This window comes from Falco biarmicus, chromosome 9 (genome assembly GCF_023638135.1).
Source record: "Falco biarmicus isolate bFalBia1 chromosome 9, bFalBia1.pri, whole genome shotgun sequence".
NCBI lineage: Eukaryota > Metazoa > Chordata > Aves > Falconiformes > Falconidae > Falco > Falco biarmicus.
The window spans coordinates 38599618-38613826 of record NC_079296.1 but is presented as its reverse complement, the minus strand read 5'-3'; the positions used below and the strand labels follow the sequence as shown (position 1 = coordinate 38613826).

At 37.3% G+C, this 14209-nt stretch overlaps 1 protein-coding gene across 3 annotated transcripts in view; it reads right to left on the bottom strand.

Moving 5' to 3' along the window:
* The window catches only part of CTNNA3 (catenin alpha 3), a 500767-nt gene that overhangs the window by 67647 nt on the left and 418911 nt on the right, over positions 1 to 14209 (bottom strand). The window lies entirely within an intron of this gene.

Below are 14209 nucleotides of genomic sequence, written 5' to 3'. Positions count from 1 at the left end.
TCTAAGATCATGTCTACAAATACTGGTCCTTTTCTAGCACTGCACTGGTTACTAAATGCAAACTAAAATAAAATAGTGTCAGACAGCTTTGTACAAGTTCAGAATAGCCCTGCTTTAGTTAAAACACTGACTTTTGAAGTTGGTACTTAGGTATTTAAATATTGTGTCATTGCTGCTAGCAAAAGTCTTACAAGAAACCTTTAGATGATGAGAACAGATGCCTAGGTTTTTAGAACCAAAAGGTTTTTCTACTTTTAAAACAAGTTTTTCTACTACTTCTCCTCACTGTCCAGAAATACTCATATGCTTACCCTCCCACTTTCACATCAGACGCAGCAGATCTAGTAGGCCCTCGAAAGGGCTTAATACTTTGTCAGTGGGAGTAAGAGGCTTCAGAATCCTGGTGATTTTTATTGCTACACTTACATAAAAGAGTGCTCCAAGTCAGCTAAGTGCTCTGGGAGGGAAAGAACACCTCTTTCCAGTTTTGAATGTGTCACTTCTCAATTCTATCAATCAGCCCAAGATCCTACACTGCAGGAAAAATTAAGTGGTCCTAATGTGCTGCTTGTTATGTGGCATTATCTCATACGCCACTGTCTCTTCCTTCTAGTCACCTCAACTGCCATTTAAGTAATACCAGTTTATTACATGAAAATACACATTTGCATGATGATAATTTGCTATCCTTTTCTACTGTTGTGATGTTTTCTTAGGTGTGTCTGGTTTTTGCCTGTAGGTGGATAGCAAGAAGTTGTTCTTAGAGACATGATATCAACCCATCTTCTCAACAAAGAAAAGTTAATCCCGACAATATTAGGTAAATACATTTACACCTCATTCAGCACATAAGACTTTCACAACACTTAAATTATTATCCTTAGGTTATATATCTTGGGGAAAAAAAGTAACTTTTATTTTTAGTCTCCTCTCTTAATACGCTCTCCGAATTCTCTTCTCTCTTTCCCTCCATTGATTCTTTTTTTTCCCCATAAATCCTAAAACATGAGTGATTTGGGCCAGTCTATGACTTACAGTCTATACTGTATGTACTGTAATGTACCCACAGGTAAAAGAATCTGTTTTGGTAACACAGGTTTTGGGTAATGGTTTTTTCAATCATATGTGAGCAACTCTATCAAAAAACATTGTTTAACATATGACGAGCAATTTTCTACACAGTCCAGGTCTTGACATTTATTTCCTCCTTCCCACTTACCAACGTATTATTTTACAAAAATAGGCTTCATGCTGAAGTTCTGAATTTTATAATAAATAACTTAGCAAAAAAAAAAGCACAATTAATATGGCTGTATGAGGGACACTAAATAAAACGTCAAAAGCAAGTTTACTCATATCAACAAAACACTGAACGATGAAACACACAAAACTTTCATGATTATGAACTATTTTAAAAAATAGTATTGGCTCTGCCAATGCAATAGGGCACTCAGAAAATTTCCCTTTATCAAGTTGATTCACATTTTAAAGAACAAAAAATATATGGAAGCAGACTCAATACATAACCAGTGACAGATCTACTACTGAATGATCTATTACCAGCTTCACATCTAGAGTTCAAATTAGAAGGAAATCCTGACATCCTTAGTATCCCAAAAGCCTGACATGCCAAGAGAAAAATGACAACAGAAGGAGTATCAGATAAACCTACCAAAAGACAGACAGACAAAAAAAACCACCCTTGGTTATTACTTTTACCCAATTTTCAATCATGCCGAATGTAATTTTTTAAGTCCAGAATTGCTATACCTTCTCATCTTCTTATTTTCACTGTCAAGTTATATATAAACAAGATCTGTTGAGAGTGACACTGTAGGGCTCTGTTATTTTATTTCTGGGTCCACAGCATGGTAATGGCACTATATTAAACTGAATAAATCCACCTGCATACATTTGTATCACTTGGGAAAGCACCTCAGTGACCAGAGGGTAGTATAAGAACCACTAGACTTCGAGGTCAGTCTTAAAGGTTTAAATAGTACTCCGTTACATCAAGAGCACCAAGTAAATTTCAGTCACTGAACAAAATAACAATAATTTCTGTAAGATAACACTGTAAGAAATAAAGAACTCAAAGCTGGTGCACAAGCTGGCAGAAATACAATGCTAGTGGTGAAATATACACCTAGACTTCCTCAAGAAAACAGACAACTTTTGGGGAAAAGATGAGCATAATGCTACACTGGTAAACCAGGGAAAAGGAACATTTTATTTTCAAGCAAAAACTTACAGCATGAAGAGTAAACTCAGGTTTACTCTTGGAATTAGACACAGTAAGAATTCTACAGTAGCCAAAAGCTGTTACCATGCAAAAGCTGTTTTAAAACCTGCAATGTGGAAGGAAAATCAGATATAGTTGTGGGTGGATAGCTGTGAAATAAAACTACCACAAACTCGCTTTAATTGAAACACTTACACACACTTGTATTAGAGGACCAGTAAACAGAAAGTGTATTAAAATGGAGTAATTTTAACTTCTCAGGATTACACTGACCAGGGCCCTCAGGCAGGTAATAGCCTTGATTCATGAGAGGTTTACAGATAAAAGAAATCACTTTCTTTTCAAAGCTACACAATACTTCTTTACTACATAAAGAAATCTATTGCAATTCTTAGGTGTGTTCTAAACATTAGTTATAATTTCCACCGCCCACCGCCCCCCTCCCTCCCCCCAATGATCGTAAAATTGGATTCATAGTAGCAGGGCACTATTTCTTCCTGGGTGAACACATACTTGGAAACGTTTACCAATACCACATTTCCGATATAGTTTTTTTTCTTCTATAAAACATAGGATACACTATTTTGTGACAGGGCAGAATAGTTAATGATTCCGAGACAGTCACATTATTTGTAAGTGAAATTTAGGTCATGTCAGCAAGAGCTTTATACCATTACCACCTCACAAAAAATTGCATATACTTACAAAAAAAGATTATTTTAGCAGCCATTGAGAGGTTCGGTAGAACTGTATTGATACTATTTTTCTGTAAAGTAGAACTACATGAGTATTACCAGCCTACATGTAGAAACCATAGAGAGCAAAGAGCACAGGAAAATGACCCTAGTGTAAGACATCTCTAAATGACAGTCTCAGGTAAGATTTCCATAGATGAAAGCATTGATCTACTAATCTGATACAGCACTTTCAAAACTGCAAGTTGTAGAATAGGTATCTCTTTTCAGGTGCACTGGCACAGGGATTCACTCTCCAATTCTTACCTCGTGCAGAACCAGTCAGAGACTAAGTACAAGCAGGCTCATTTCTGAGCTCCTCTTGGCCCAAACGTCAGAATTTTTGTTTCTTTGTTTTTGTTTTAATAATGCAGATGCTCTTTTCAGGTTAGTAAAGTTTATTTGTGGCTGGGATGACAAGTTTCTCTCAGAAAGCCCACCTTCCTAGCCGGAAGAGTTATACTCTCATTGAGCTCTTTCTCCAGCATCCAGGTCTGCCAGATTTTGAACTACTAGTACTACAGAATTCAGAAAAAAAACCCTATCACTATTAAAGACTAACTACAAAGTTTCAAGCAGAAAGAAGCTCTTCATTTATCAAACCTTAAATTGCAAACCATAAACCAGAGTAATTTTCAGACACAAAGCATCAAAAATTGAGAAAAAAACACCCCACCATAATAATGAGAACAACGGTAGTAGTAATGGTTTTCTCTCCTTGGAAGCTGTTTTATGTAATTCAGTGCCAGATTTGTGATTTCTCACACTGCTTTCATAATCCACTATTTATTAAATACCTGAGACACACATGTTTATATTAACATTCCATGTGAAGACATGGATATTCCATATTGGAAAAACTGAATATAATGCAACTCTCTACTGGTTTTGAATTCTACACTCACTTTGAATGCTACGGTTAAGAAAATGTTATTGCATGGTTGAACTGGTATGGACTACCAGGGCTTGTAACACAAAATAGGGTGCTATCATCCATGAACAGAAATGTTGCTCAGGAACACTAGCAGAGCTTGAGGACTGGAATAAGAATAGAAGGGATTTGAAAGTATTGGTTAAGGTTTAGTATTTAGGGCTCTGACATAAACTGTACACACCTCTGACATAAACTGGAGTGTCAGCAACCACAAGCTGACAGAAGAGGAAGAGGGTTGGGCATTCACAGTCAGTGACAGGATGAATACAAGACATAAATGGCAAATCTACAATTAACACATACAAAGCATGGAATTTCCAGTAGGAGGAATACTGAGGTAAAACGAAGTCCTGTGCAAGATTCCGTCCATCAGCAACCTACAAACTCATGCGTGAAGCACCATGGTAAAAAGAGTTTGGAAATAAATTTAAATAGGAAAATTTAGAAGAAAGTGTCCAGTAGCCATAGGAGCAGAACTCTTGAGTAGCCTCGCATAGGGGTGCAGGAAGAGGGGAGAAATCAGCTACAAGATGAAGCCAGAGCAGCCTACAAACAAGGTTATTTAAGAGCTGGCTGCAAACATGGAGGTGTGAGACGAGACAGGACACCTGCCTCAGCCTCCTGGCCCATGATTTTGAGAGAGGTGTCAGTAGTTTTGTGGAAAGCCTTTGCTGACCCCAACTAAAATGCATTCAAGTATGTCCTTATACATTTAAAACCATAATTACATTACTACTGCTGCTATGCTACACAAGTAGTGTGTATTCCTTTCCACATTTCAATACTTGTAATAAACCTGCATTCTTGATGGTTTTGCTCGGGAAGATTCAGGCTGAGGACTCAAAATCTTATTTATAGCAAAGTCTAATATTAATGAAATTTACACCTTCCTGGTATTCAACTTCAAGCCACAATAGCAAGTCATTACTATTGCACACGTGTGATTTCAGGCTATGAATTAGCTTTTCATCTATGAAATAAACACTGATGACAAACCTTATACTTTGCTTTTCTACTAGGATTTAAAAGTGAATAATTAAAACCAAGGCCTGGCCTTAGTCTTTAAATCTCTGCCGGTCTGTCGAAACTGGGTGCGAATGTGCTATTCGGCTTATTTGCTTTTTAATCCAAGCTTTGTGAAACAATGTGTTTGACTAGGTTTCACAGCATTTTCTCCAACACAAAGTTTTTCATGCAAACCCTCCTCAAAAGTGATTATCCAAACAACTGTAGCCAGGTAATTAATTTTTAAAGGTCACATATAACCATGAAACCATCAATCCTGCAAATAAAGGGTCTCAGCTGCTAAAAAATAATGCTGAGCCAAGTCTAAAATTTCAAGATATACAACATAAATGAACAAAGAGGCATCATGATGTGAAAGAAGGAAGCTATCTCTTCTTATCTTACATTCAATTAAATGCTGACCTTTAAACTGTCATTATATGCTCTTATGCTTTATTTTATCTTGGTTTCAACATCCTCTGTCAGTCATACTTTTTCACAAATGACTACTAAAATGCAGTGCAGGCTAACACCTTAACAAGAGCTAAGTTGATGAGTGATATCTTCATTATACCACTGCAAATACAGAGTTATTTGTGATATGTAAATAGCACAGCAGCAACAGAAATGCTTGTATGCACTCTAGGAGGGTCAGAATTTGTCTATTATGTTCTTCACTGAGAACAGAATGGTTTTAAAGAGATTCTTTCTCTAGTCTGGACATTTGACTAATGACCATATTTCAAAAATTTCATTGTGTCAAGCAGCATGTCATTCAGCGTAACAAACTATGGTAAATGTTTTACCAGTCAGCCCTCTGCAAATATTTAGCTAGTGTCTGATATTTTTGTGCATTAGTCACAATACAACCGTTATCCTACACTTAATCCTGCCAGATGACAGTCTGCCAGAGAAATTTTGATGCACTAGAGGGAGAACAAGAAATAGCAAGCGTTATTTCTTTCCCCTGACTAATTTAGTAAGAACTTCATATAATTGCTGCTATCTGTTCACTAAAAGCACTTTTTAACTTTTTTGCTGAAAGCAATTATTTTGAGTGTTACTTTAAAAACAACAAAACCCCACATTATAAAATGTAAATTGAAGTCCTATGTTCTTAATCTGTCAATATTGTGACATCTTGATGCTATGGCAAATACCATCCACCCTATTTATCATTAAAAATGTTCATATGTGTATTCTTGAAATCTATTCTTGGCACTTCCTGTAAAATGAGATCTTTTGCATAGCACATTATTTGGAATATTATAAATACAAAGCTAATAAATGATTAATTAAACCACAGATCGGAACTCTTGTCTTTGACAGCAGTATTGTCACCAACTGCTGGCAAGGAATTTGTCATCAAGTGATAGTAAAATCACTATCCTGCCATAGCCTGTACACATTACAGATAGTACATTTTCAAATACAGGTGATAAAACTCCTCTTGCTATTAACAGAGAAAACTGTGCAAAAGATTATTTATTTAAGTTGTTATTTCAGGTGAAATTAGTGGTGAGAACATAAACTTCGATAAAGACCAATCAGTTTGTTCAATGGTAAGAATAAGTTATGACCTTCAACACTGAAAGATTAAAGAATTTTCAATAAGAAAAAAATATTACATTATATGGTAAAGAGTTGAGGTTTTTAAAATAATAAATGACACGAACTCACATTACGGGGCAAATGTTACCTTATTACTCCTAGATGCTAGGAGGTTTTGCTTGCTTATTTAACAATAACCCAACTTACAATATTCTGCTCCAGGAAATTAAGACAAAATTAATCACCATTAAAAACAGCTAGATAGATCAATAGCCTGTCTCCATGTGACAATTCCTGTGTTTTCAGTTCTCACGGAACATACATTAAGGTAACGGTCTTCTCAATAAACAGCGTGGGAGACAGGAAGGATGTGAGCAGAGGAAATGTAACTGAAAAGCTTAAAGTGAAATTTTTAACGACTGCCTTCAGAAAGTATTTTTAAAGTAAAAACTGTGAAGTTGTCACAGCTGAGTAAGTTGGCACAGAGTTTTAGCACCTATTTTCTATCCTAAGTTACAACTCTTTTGCTGAAAACCTGTATTACAGCCCTGTTTTCATTCCTTCTTCCTTGAAATTTGGGTGTACCTCTTGAAGCACTGATGGCACTTTGTAGGTGTGCCACTCTTTCATAATACCTAGAACAATTCTAGGAGTTTTACTCCTGAAAATACTGACCTAGTTATGCTGTGTAAGAGCACTGAACACATGTTTAAATCTAAAATGTTGGGGGAAGCTTGAAAGTTGCCTGAGAATCCAAACTAGTAATGGTACTGTAACCATAAGGGGCAATAGATACAAGGTAAGTTAAGTTTTATAGACAAAGTGGCAGTTTTCATGGAACAAAACAGTGTAATCAGAAAAGAAGCTAAGATTTCAGTAGTACAAATTATTCATTTGTACTCATACTGAGGACTCACTTGGGAACCTGAAAGCTTATTTACTTTTTCCCAATTATTTCATTTCAAGGAAGCACTTTTTTGGTTTGATATCTTAAAAAATAATTTTAAATCCCAAATAGGAACAACAGAAAATACGATCAAACGTAGCTATTAGAATCATACACCTCTGTTGTAACTGAAGTCCCTGTCTTCACTCCATTAAAAACATGACAACCGATACAGACCTCCACACAAAGTGTGTCCTTTGCTTATGCTCATTAAGTAGGAAACCACAACATGGCTTAGAAGATTCCATTTTAAACTCAGAAAATTAATAATTCAAAAGAACAGAACAGCAGTTTTCAATACAAGTGATTTGGTTCTGCTAATCTAAAATGTATTCTGTTTCCTCTCCTAGGTTGACATACATTTGCTCCATCTAGTGGGAAGCGAATCAATACATTTAATTTACAATGGAAATACTTTAGTTGTTTGAAAACAGACAGGGAAAAGCCAGCTGAGCCACTGTTCTCACTTGTGCCACTAATACTTATAAAGTAAATTATATATGGCCTACCAGCTTTATAGTCGTGTTTGAAATACAAGACTATTTCTACACATTACTCCAACATTTGAAAATGAAAAGAGAATAGAATTTCTTTTCTCTATCACATCTGTATGCATTTAAAGTAGTCTAAATAGCCAGTACTGTAGGACTGGCTAACTCCAAAGGCAACCAAACAGATGCTTTGCATTTTGACTTCAAAAATTCTTAATGGTTCCATTTTCAAAAAATGGACAGAAGAACAAACTGGGAAAGTACAGGTTGTTCAGCCTCTCTTCAGTCCCCAAGAAAATCATGGACTGGCTCCTCTTGGAACACGCTTCCAGGCGTATGAAGGACATAGTCCTATGAACAGTCAGCATGAATCTCTCAAGGGTAATTCATGCCTCATCAACCTGACTACCTTCTCCCACATTTCTTAATGAGGCAAGAACAGTGGCTACCATTTAGAAAGGCTCTTCACACCATCTCCCAGTTTCTGTAACCAATGTGGGATATTAGACTTTGGATCGTTGAACAACTAGATGGATAAAAACTGGTCAGATGATCAGGCTCAGAGGGCAACAGTTCATGGGTTGTACTGTGCCTGGTGGCTGGGAACAAGAGGAGCACCACAGAAGTCTATCCCAAGACAAGTTCTGCATATCTTCACCAAGTTTCTGGAGGAGATGATGCAGTGCACACGCAGCAAGTTTACAGATGACATCAGATACGGGGACTGGTTGATACACCTAAGGGCAGGGCTGCTATCCAGAGGGATTTATGCACACTGTAAGAATCGTCTGACAGAAATCTTAAAAAATTCACCAAAGATAAATGTAAAGTCTTTCAGCTAAGAAGGGAGAACCTCTTGCTACAAACAGAATAAGGTGGGACTGCCTGGCCAGAAAGCCAATCAGCTGAAAAGGACCTGGAGCTCTCTGCACACAGCAAGGTGGGCAGGAGCCTGCTGCCTGCCCTGGCAGCAAGGGACACCAACAGCTTGATTAACTGCAGTGAGTTCAGCAGAAGACCATCAAGACAGCTGGTGGCTGGAACACTTGTTTTACAAGGAGAGGCTGAGGGAGGGAACTGGGCTGGTTCTGCTTAGAGAGGAGGTGGCTTCAGGGCATCTAACAGCAGCCCACCAAAACCTATGGGGGAGATCATCAAGATGGAGTCAGACTCCACACAGCAGTACATGGTGAGAGGATGAAAGGTAACAGGTTTAAGTTGGAACAAGAGAGGTTCAGCCTGAGTGTAAGGAAAACCTTTTTCCCCATGAGGACAGCACAGCAGTGAAACAGGCTGCCCAGAGAGGTTGTGTAGACTCCATCCTGAGATGTTTCCAAGACACAGCTGGATAACACCCTCTGCATGGGACTGGGGAGTCCGATGGAAGGCCACGAAAAAAAACCCAAAACAGAAGAAATTATTACAATGAAGATATACTTAGCTAGATCTAGTCACAGGTTCCAGGTACTTTCAATAAAAACCTTTGTTTCCTTCCTCATCTTTCATACTTGGTTTTTTTTGGTTTGGGTTGGGTTTTTTTGGTTGCTTTGTTTGTTTGTTTGTTGTTGTTGTTTAAAAAAAAAAACAAAAACATTTAGCTTGTATTTTAATCTTATCTCATGGTGAACTCTCCACAATGCTTCCTTGTGATAGAGATTGGTGAAGTGTGCTAAGATAAATCCACTTCTGTGAACAAGAGATTTGAAATTGTGCTTTGAAAACATGTGACACAGCCTGCCTTCCTGCAGAAACTCCCTTTCCTCCCTAGAAGAGTCCATTTTTTGTGGAGAAGGAGACTATATCCCAAAGTCTCACTCCCAAAGCAGAAACAAAATAGTTGTTTCAAGGCAGACTGTCATATGAAATGCAGACAAGAAAACTGAAACTGCTTTTGGATAACATCAATATGTCAAAGGTAAAAAAGGTGCAGTGAATACCTCAAAGACTGACTGTTGTAAAAAGACATTTCAGTACCTAGAAAGGAAAAGAAACAAGGGACAAAATAGACAATTCAGAATTCCGTAAGAAATGTAGGTTTATCAGATGAATATAGCCTGAGCAATGGTAGCCCCTGCATCAAAGATTCTTCTTTAACATGCCAAATCCATCTGCTTCTGTTAAATGAATTATGCTGAATGATCATACTAAAAAAAAATATAAATTTCCTTGGGTACATGAATACGTCCCTTAGCAAAAGATTGCCAGTGCTAACTGCATTTTTCAAACTGGAGCAGATGAAACTATTATCTACAACCTCAAGATTTTCTCATGTCTCTCCAGTATCAACTCACAGTCTCTACTGTCTGACTTGCAAGTAAATATACCATCTTTAAAAAAGGTAAACAGCATAAGCCTGCCAATCAAAAACCTGTGCATTATTGTAAAAATACATAATCTAATGCACAGCCCACTACTGAATGCACAGGTACCACTGCTGTCATTCCTTCCACACATTCCCACCTATGACTTATTGTTGAAATGTAAACTTCTCAGTTTTAGCAATGTTCCTCCCAGACACCAAGACAGTGAAAATAAAACTACCCTAGCCATGAATCCTACATCCCTTGCTTTCATTCCTGCTTTCAATTATCAAGAGGCTTCTGATGCCCAGAACGTACCTCCACACACATTTAGTCATTCAGTAACCAATAACCACTGAACTGAGTGATCTGTGCCAATTGATGTGGAACTAAATAACCCATTAAGCACACCATTGTGCAAACCAGCCTTCATGTAACAAATCAGTAATTTGATTCTGCTTTAAGAGGCCGATAGCCTTTATTAATAAATGGGCTCCCCTTAAGTGAAGTAGAACTAAACACACACACACAACCACCCCTCAAAGAACATTATTATTTCAGATCTTGTTTCTGAACAATTTATTACATGATTTTGTTATAAACTTTATAGATGCTAAAGACAATCATACAACAGCAGCTTTTCAGTTCTATGTACAGTGTTACTAATGAATTTACCAGTCCATGGAAAATTCTTGGTTTTGCATGTGACATGTTTTCTTTAATTTGAGGTTTCATGACAAAGTTATGTGAAACAAGTCAGCAAGGAATATTCCCCTCTAACCCATCAAATGGGAAATTTATCCAGTTCAGTATTTTCCCTTTGCTTATTTTGTCACAATATGCATCTCTAACAGCCTCTGCTGGCCAGTGAAATGGGACATATTCAGCATAACTGTGATTTATGAACACAGATTGCCATAGATAAAAATTACACAAAGGCAGACAGAAGAGCCTTAATATCTATGAAAATTTAACAGAATCTTACTTAAAAAAATCAGTTTTCCTAATGTCTAAACTGAATCTTCCCCCATGCAATCACAGCTTATTCCCTTTGTATCCATTATGAACATGTAACACAGATTTTCTCCTTTCTTGTGCAAAAACATTTTATATAATTTAAAATGGCTATCCTATCTTTCCCTTCTTTCTCCCCTTTTGTTGCTCTATTTGCTAGGCTAATTAACCTTTTTGTTGTTTTTCTCATAGGTCACATTTTTTAGTACTGTGATTATTCTAGCTGCAACACACCAGAGTACATTTGCTTAAACAACTAGGGAATTTAGGAGGTGCTCACTTCTCATCCTGGGACCATAAAGCTTCACTTATCCTTTTTTTTTAACTAAGGTACATAAAAAGCACAGTAACTGCAGCCAATTGTAACTCAATAATTCTCGCTTGGTTGCATGGGGTAAAATTGGTCTTTGAGAGATCTCCGCTATTATCTGACTTGAACAATCAGTGAACAGTAACAACTAATGAATCTAAATACATAGTAACCATTCCCAGCCTAAATGCAATCAGAACTGGAAATGATCAGCAATATTTTTATCCCATGGCAATGGATTTAAGAAAGGGGGGGAGGTGGGGGGGGGAAGTCTTTCTTACTAGAACAGACAGAATGGAATACAAAGATTTATTTTTTTTCATTAAAAGAAAAAAAAGCCTTTGATAGACACTTTTTAAAAAAGTATTAATGAAATTAATTTGGTTTGTCATTGGTGTTGCCTACCAATAATTTTAAGGTTTTGTGGAAACTGCTCAGGCACACGAATAATTTCAGTAAAACCCTTTCACAGTCAGTTAAGTATTAGAACTAGATCAGGTTTCCAATCTCCTGGAAAAGTTTAATTTTGGCAATGAGAACAAACTTCCCTGACAAACTAAAGCAGCTTTGGGCATTACAGCATGTAATTGATGTGACAGCCAAAGTATCTCAATACAGGAAGGCTTTGTAAGGCACACGAATTCCAACTACAAGTTACATGTGCATGTGCATGACTGCATCGACTTCACTGAGGTCTTTCATTCTAAGTTACTAGTCCCCAAAAGCTGTGGGGAAAATAGGACCCTGGATAGTATGTCCTCTTGTCTCCACAAACCAGAGCTGTGGGTCAGCAAGGATGAAGCTATACTCCTTTCATGAATAAACTAAGCATGTCAAAGTCTAAGTCTCCAACATGAAGAGTAGTTTGTTCATTTGCATTAACCTGCAACTTACAGAATGTAAGGCAGAAGAACAACAGAGGTCTGTCCTGTGAACTGGGTGAACCTGTATTTTAAACAGTGTACGATACGAAGCAGAGCTTATGTTTCTGCATGAAGTATGGCAAAAGCCATACACAGAACAGCCTCTTCGTAAGTGCTTATCCTTACACAGGAAGAATACCCAAGGTGCTTTAATGACACCTGCTGCTAAAAGAAAGGATAACCTGAAAGGAAACAACCAGAGTTAACAGCAAACATAGATTTATCAAGAATAAACCATGGCAAAACAATCAAGCTTACTTGTTTGATGGGCTAATTCCCCTTTGTGGACAAACAAGTAGAATGTTTTGTATGCTTTCACATTATCTTCCTTTTAAGTAAGCTAACGAAATAAGTTCTAGATGAACCAATGATAGTGTTTGTACATAATTGGTTAAAAAAATTTACTCCAAAATAGTTACCAAATTTTTCTGTCAAAATGACAGGATTTATTGAGTAGAATTCAACAGGCATCTGCACTAAGCCCAGTATTTTCATTAAAAAAAACTTTGTACAATGGAATAGAGCAGCCTCGCTAAATCTCTAGGTGGTACTGCATTCTGGATAGAGACTGAGTCGTAAAGCCAGTATTATAATGTAACATAATCTTGACAAACTGACTGAGAAAGAGAGGAAGATAGCACATTAGGAACAAATGCAAAGTACTGAATTTAGGCAGGAAAGATCAACTGTACAGATAAGAGATGGGAACAAAGCAGCTAAGCAGGAGCTCTACAGAAAAGCATTAAGAACTATAGTGGATCACAGGCTGAACTGGAAGCAGTAATGTCACATTCTTGAAAATAAAGGCAACCAGACTGTTATTAAGTATCTGCAGGATCACAGTCAGCAAGCTGTATGAAATAGGCCTTCTACTCAACTCAGAGTTAAGGCCTCCATTGGGAGTACTGTAGTGTTGGGCATTGCACCTCCACAAGGAGGTAAACCAGCAGAAGAAAATGGTCACAAGAAGCAAGAGCATGATGTGAAAAGAAGCTCTTTAAATATACTAGAAACAAGAAGTTGGAAACGGACTGTTCTTCACATCCTTGATGGACCAGACAAGAAGTGCTGTAAGCTGCCATGAAGGAGACATGTGGGGTGGATTTTAGGAAGAACCATAGAATAAATCATAGAATCATTTAGGTTGGAAAAGAACTTTAAGATCATCAAGTCCAACTGTTAACCCAGCATGCCAAGTAGATCAATAAACCATGTCCCTGAGCACTGCATCTATGTGTTTTTTAAACATCTCCAGGGATGATGACTCCACCACCTCCCTGGGCAACCTGTTCCAATGCTTGACTACCCTTTCAGTGAAGAAATTTTTCCTAATATCCAATTTAAACCTCCCCTGGTACAACCTGAGGCCCTTTCTAAAGGTAATGAAAGAGTGGAATTGATTGCTTGAAGACACCAGGGATTTTCCAGCTGTGGAGGTTTCTAAGAACAGGTCAGAGAAATTAATATTGGGAATTATTAGAAGTTAATCCTGGTCTGAAAGGAAACTACTGAAAAGAGTACCACTGTGCTTGAACTACTGGACATGAAGGAAAAGGAAGCAAATATTATACAAGACTCAAGCTTGTAAACACTGCTACCAACCATTTTTTTTTTTTTTGAAAGCAGATACCATGTCATGCACAGATTACACTACAGAATGCCTGCTGTTAGAGTACAAGTATGTCTTTATGAGAATGATAAATTTAAATACAAATTGATATATATAGGAATGACACCTTGATAGCGTAAATTCTGAGAA